A 6,657-nucleotide genomic window follows, 5' to 3' on the forward strand; every position below is an offset into this window, starting at 1 on the left:
GAAGTGAGCTGTAGCTCACGAAAGCTTATGCTCAAATAAATTGGTTAGTCTCTAAGGTGCCACAAGTCCTCCTTTTCTTTTTGCGGATACAGACTAACACGGCTGCTACTCTGAAACTGGACAATATTTGAAGCTTTGCCTAGCTGCCATGAGGAGAGGGCAGGATGATATAAGTCAGCTCCCTTCTTTTGTTCAGTCCTGTTTAATTACTAAGAATGTCCACACGTCCTGTTTCCCTGAACACAGGAGGAACAAACAGCAGCTGACAGTTGCTTTGCTCCTGCCTTTCCTGCGCTCCTATGCCTGAAGGAGCTCTGTCTCTCTTGGCTTTCTCTCAGGCTCATGCTCACTATGACTTCTCTGGCTGTTTTCTGCTTTCTGTCTCTCATGCGTACAGCTGCAGCCAATCAAACCCCGCAGCTGTTGTGTTTGCAATCAGTTACTGGGAAACCCCCTCTTATTCTCCCTGATTTAGCGCTTCTCAGGCCTTGCTGTGCAGCCCAAGGCCTGCGGCAGTGGCTTCTATTGTTTCCAGCAATCACTACATAAAGCAGCATTTAATTGCTCCTTCCACTGAGGCTGAAAGAAGACTGCTTTGCACATCCATTGATTTCAACCAGGCCTGTGATTGTCCACAGGTAGGCTTGGCAAAATTCAATTTGTATTTGTTTCGTGTTTCAGCAGATAATAACTATGTTTATTTTAAGCATTTTTTCTCCATTTTTATTGATTTACATTTTCACAGTTGCAGGAAATTGTGGGGATGACAGACAATGGGGGGGTGCCTGACAATAGTTATTTCATGAGAGTAGATGTTTAGATTCACAAAGTCAACACTTTATAATGGTTAAAGCACAAATGGTCAACATCACATGTCAAAATATACAAAGTACATATCCTGAAATCAAACAGAGCCATTCTCAAGCAGCATTTTCCTTACTTTGCCTACCTGTAAATTTCGATGATTTTCAATGGACGTATTTTTCCATCAGTTTGTGTGTGAGCAGCTAAATTGATGTTTACCGACATTTGCCAATAGAAATTGAATCCTTCCAAGCCTAACAATATGTCAGAGACCTGCTTGAAGGCAGCCAATGCCACTTTCCAGTTTAACATTAATAATATAGCGCCTAGATACTACGGTGATGGGCAGCAGTCTAAAACCCTAAGAAAGACTATGTGGAGAACTCTGTTTCAAACAGAGGCGTGAGGTCCATGGGCACCGTGCTTCTCTCTTGGTGTGTGTCTTCATTACTGCTGGAACAAGCGCATCTGTCACCAATCCACGGGATGAATTTAGCAAGCCATCTGTATCTCGCAGGTGGAGAACCGTTCACTCGTCCATAGGAGACAATGCACTGGGGTACCCTGTTACACACCAGGGGTCCCCCGGAATCCCCCTTCAAACACAGGAGAGAAAGGAGGAGTGTTAGAGGATAAATCAGTCACCAAAATACTTGCAGTCATGTGACAGGAAAGAAAACGCTGAGACTGACCAGAAGGAGGAATGGGACACGGGGCCTGTCCCCTCTAGGGGGCGCTATCTCTGATCCAACCCCAGGGCAGGGCACTGGCTGGCTCAGGGGTGGGGAATGAGACACGAGGCCTTTCCCCTCTAGGAGGCCTTGGCTCCCATCTGGCACCAGGGCGGGGACTGGCGGGCTCACAAGGGTGGGATGGATATTTACCATGTAAGCCGATCCCCTCTGAAAGGGGGTCCCTGCACTCAGCATGCTGGCGTGCTTGTAGCCAGGATAATACATGATGCACGTGTCCTTATCCAGCACCTGCTCTTGCACCTCATGTAGGGTACTAGGGGGCACAATGGCATTCGGGCTAGTGAGCCCCTATCCGGCTACCAGGCACTTCTCCTCCGCCTTTGGGGTGGAATGAGCTGAGGGCAAGTTGAGCGGCTTCACCTCCTCCGTCACCTCCACCTTCTTCTCCAGCTACGACGGGGGGAGAGAAAGGGTTTGGGATCAGCCTGGCTGCTTGGCTGGGGGTCAGTGTGAAAACCTCCCTTAAGGACCCACTCCGGGACACCCAGGAAGGAGTTAGTCAGGGGAGCAGCTGCCCCTCCAGCTCAGGCAGGGAAGGCTGTGGGGGGCCCGAGAGGGTGCAGGAGGAGCTAGGACTGGAGAGGGAACAGCAGCGTGGAGGAGATGCAACAGGAGATGGTAGAAGCAGGCCAGGGGATAGCAGGGACTGGAAGTGACTCCGCGGGGGACTGAACCGGAAAGGTCGGCTGGTAGGAAGCACCAGACCTGGACTAGTGGCAGGTAGAGGGCGCTGGACTGGACCAACATCCAGCCCGTACGATCCGGTTGAGCTAAGGTGAGGCTAATGGGAAGAGACGTCCCACCTCAGCATAAGGACTCCAAGGGATGGAGAATCCATCACATCTCTAGCTCAGTTGTTCCAATGGTTATTTCCCTCCCGATACAAACCCGAACCGGATTTCTAGCCCAAATTTGTCTGGCATCAGCCCCTGGTCAGCCGGTCTAGTCCTGCCTAGGACAGCGAGGCTGAAGAGCCCCCTACCCTCAGAAAGCCTTCCCCATGGAGAGTCCTACAGACTGTGGTCGAGTCCTTTTCTCCCCTACAGTAACCTCAGGAGATCGATCTCCTTGGAGCTCTCCCTCTTAGGCCGCGTCTCCAGATCTCAGACTCTTCCTGGAGCTTGTTCCAATTTGCCAACGTGCTGTGTGAGGTGTGGACACCAGAGCTGGCCACAGGCTCCAATCATGGTCTCCTCATGGCCATATCCTGAGGGCACCACACCTCCCTGGTCCTACTCGCTATTTCTCGGTTTACACACCCAAGGACGGCATCTGCCTGCTTAGCTCCAGCCTTGTGCTGGGCTGATTTCCACTATGACCCCGAAGTCCCTTCCAGAGTCGCTGCTGTCCAGGATACAGCCCCTGTCCTGTCAGTGTGGGTGACATTCAGCGTCCCTAGAGGGCACCCTTGCATTGCAGCTGTTTGCGTCAAAGCCCAGGGTGGGACTCCCGGTACCTGCAGAAGCAGGAGGTCATTGGTGAAGGGGTCCCTGGTGAATTCTGGGTGGGGGATGATGCGTCGCACACGCAGGCACTGCTGGGTTTCCTCCGGCTCGTGGACATTGTGGGCTCCGAGGATGACTGTGATGTTGCTATTAAATGGGGAATAAAGTGCCACTAAGGAGGAAGGAGACTGACCCGGCTGGGAGCTGTGGGGACACTTCAGTCCATTTCCCTGTCCCGGTCTTTCCCAGCTTGGCAGCTCAGAGCTGTGGGCCCCCCTAGGGTGAGGGGCCTACACTGCCATCCTGGATGCCTGGGTCAGTCCCTGTCCCAGCCTCTCCCCACAGGAGCTGGGAGTTGTGGGGCCCCTTAGGGATGAGGGCCCTTTATTGCTGTCCTGGATGCTTGGCTCCCATTCCGTGTCCCAGTCTTTCCCCACTGGTGCTGGGAGCCGTGGGGCCCCCAAGGGGTGAGGTCCCTGCCCTGCCACCCTGTGTCCCAGTCCCTATCCTGATCTCTCCTCCCTGAAATCTGGGAACTGAGAGCTCTAGGACCTCCTGGGGCACCACCCCACAGGGCTGGGTCTCATTCCCTGTCCCCGCTTACCCTGGAATACAGCTGCAGTGAGCAGCCGTTAGGACAAAGTCTTTCTTCACCAACAGCCCTCTGCACATCTGTGTGTTCACCTGGCCCATTCTCACGTCCAGGTAGGCCATGTAGGGTCTGGAGTGTGGCCAGATATGTTCCCTCCGATGATCCGCCCTGGAAGAGCAACCCCCACCCCAGCAAGAGTTAGTGGAGAGGGGGGTTTGCATTGCCATGACCAGGCTGGTGTCTGAGTCATCGCTGCCCTCTGCTGGACACAATCAGACCTGCTGAGCCCTGTGTCACACACCCTTTATTGCATGCCAGCGAGGGAGATGAAGCCAGGGGTTGGGGGAGTGTGACATACCCTGTGTGCAATCCAGACCAATGAGTAGCTGTGTCACCCCTGCCCTCTAAGTGGGTGCCTTTTGCAATACCTTGCTGCTCACAGCCTCCAGTCTGGGCTGCTCACAAACAGCCTCCAGGTTTAAGTCACTCCCAGCTGTGTCTGTGTAGATGCTGCCAGCCAGCCAGCCAGACCTTGTCTCTTCCCAGCCATGGGTATGCTGCAGGGTGACCCCAACGCAGCCCCAGTCTGAGATTTCCCCCCAGAAATGTCCTCTACAGCCCAGCCCTCTCCTGGACAGTACCAATTATATAAAGTCAGTCATTTTATTAGTAGAAACGATATGCAGACATCCCGTTGCCCCAAGTGGAGTTTCCCAGGCTCTTCAGTTCCAACACACTGGATCAGATAAAACAATAAACCAAGTTCATTAACTACCCAGAGAGAGATTTCAAGGGAGTCCGAGTCACGAGGCATAAAGGTCAGGAATGGTTACAAGAACAAAGATCAAACACAGTTGGTGCCTAACTTAACAAACCAGGTTAAATTCAAAGCAATGATTTTTTCACCATGTGCTCTCAGTAGTATTACTGGCCAAACTTCTTAGGCCAGGACCCCTTCTGTTTAATGGCTGCTTCCTTTGTCCCATCTCATGCAGTCAGTCGAGGGACAGAGAGAGAGAGAGAGGAGCTGGGAACAGGGTGACAGGCCTTCTCTGTGGACGGGAACTCCATTCTATTTCTTTGCTAAAATGTAGATTTTTTTGCCCCTGCCCACTTTCCTGCCAAAGAATGGCCACTTAGCACCTGATGGCCCATCAGCCTTGTTTACACCTGGCTTTCTCTCTAGTTTGGCCACATGTTTTAGTAACACCAGAGAGTGGAATCTTATAACTTTACTTTAATGTTGCCACACATATTTAACTAGGACAATAATGAGCAGCAACTTACGCATTTTCAGATGATACCTCACAAGGTGTGCTGTGTACAAAGATTACTACAATAGTGGACACAGGGTTATATTCTGTGATAGATAGATAGACAGACAGACAGACGGGTGTCTTTGGGGATGGATAGATACACACCTGTCTGTGTGTCTATATGACAGACAGATGGGGTGTGTATGGGGATAGATCTCCAAGGCATCTCACATGCTGGGGGCCGATATGTTTGTCATGGTGGCTGATTGACCCTGCCCTATAGGAGCAGAGGTGCCCTCGGCCACAGCGGGTACCCTCACCCGCAGCTTCTTTGGGCAAGTCTGCGGTGATGCCAACCAGTCCCCAGCTAACCAAATGTTGGGAACCATTAAGAAAGGGATAGATAATAAGGGAGAAATATCATATTTCCTCTATATAAATCCATGGTACACCCACATCTTAAATACTGTGTGCAGATGTGGTCACCACATCTCTAAAAAGATATATTGGAATTGGAAAAGGGTCCGAAAAGGGCAACAAAAATAATTAGGGGTATGGAACAGCTTCCGTATGAGGAGAGATTAATAAGACTGGGACTTTTCAGCTTGGAAAAGAGACAACTAAGGCGGGGATATGATACAGATCTATAAAATCATGACTGGTGTGGAGAAAGTAATTAAGAAAGTATTATTTACTCCTCATAACACAAGAACTAGGGGCCACCAAATGAAATTAATAGGCAGCAGGTTTAAAACAAACAAAAGGAAGTATTTCTTCACACCACGCACAGTCAATCTGTGGAACTCCTTACCAGAGGCTGTTGTGAAGGCCAAGACTAGAACAGGGTTCAAAAAAGAACTAGATAAGTTCCTGGAGGATAGGTCCATCAATGGGTATTAGCCAGGATAGGCAAGGATGGTGTCCCTAGCCTCTGTGTGCCAGAAGCTGGGAATGGGTAACAGGGGATGGATCCCTTGATGATTACCTGTTGTGTTTATTCCCTCTGGGGCACTTGGCATTGACCACTGTCAGAAGACAGAATACTGGGCTAGTTGGACCTTTGGTTTGACCCATTATGGCTGTTCTTATGTCCCCCTGCTGGCCCCAGATAAAGGGGCCTCCTCCCTTCCCCAGCTGCCCCCACTCCTCCTGCACCCCGCATGGATGGCCTGTCTTCACCACACCCCAGGGGCATGTGGTGCCCTTGATGTCCTGTGGGGCTTCCGTGCCTTGAGTGCCAGGGAAGAGTCCTGACCTCAGGGGACCTCACCCTTCTGGGGAACAGCTGTGCCTGGACTGGGGATGCCTTGATGAGCTCCCCATGGGGTTGGGGGTCACCATTCCCCCCAGCAGTCACCAGTTTGAGCCCTGAGTGGCAAGAGGGAGGCTGTGGGCAGCAGGAGCAGCAGCAGCAGCATTGTCAGTAGTGGATCAGGGAAAGTGCATCTGACTCAGCCCTGGGGGTCTTATAGCCACGGCTTGGGCTGTGGACAGGAAACCTCGGGGTCAGACTCAGCTGCTGGGTAGCTCTCTGGAGGCACAGCTGAGCAGGTGGGGGAAAGGGCTGGGCCTGGCTCAGTCACATCCTCACCACAGCTGGGCAACATCTGGGGATGCTCAGCACCTGGAGCCCCGCGGCCTCTGGCAATAGGCACCTCTGGGCACATGTGGACACATCTGGAACTGGGCTGGGGGAGGAGAGGAACCTGCTAATACTAGCGTCTCAGCTGTCCCCCACCCCTCCCCAGGTTCTGTGGTAGCAGAGGCTGTGCTTAACCCTGTCTCATCTCAGTTGCAGGTGGGAA

At 52.1% G+C, this 6,657-nt stretch overlaps 1 pseudogene; it reads right to left on the reverse strand.

The window, feature by feature from the left end:
• Window positions 1-781: 781 nt before the first annotated feature.
• On the reverse strand, window positions 782-6,270 carry LOC141997612 (duodenase-1-like; annotated as a pseudogene).
• Between the last annotated feature and the right edge of the window lie 387 nt (window positions 6,271-6,657).

Source organism: Natator depressus, chromosome 13 (assembly GCF_965152275.1).
Source record: "Natator depressus isolate rNatDep1 chromosome 13, rNatDep2.hap1, whole genome shotgun sequence".
In the NCBI taxonomy this organism is placed as follows: Eukaryota; Metazoa; Chordata; order Testudines; family Cheloniidae; genus Natator; species Natator depressus.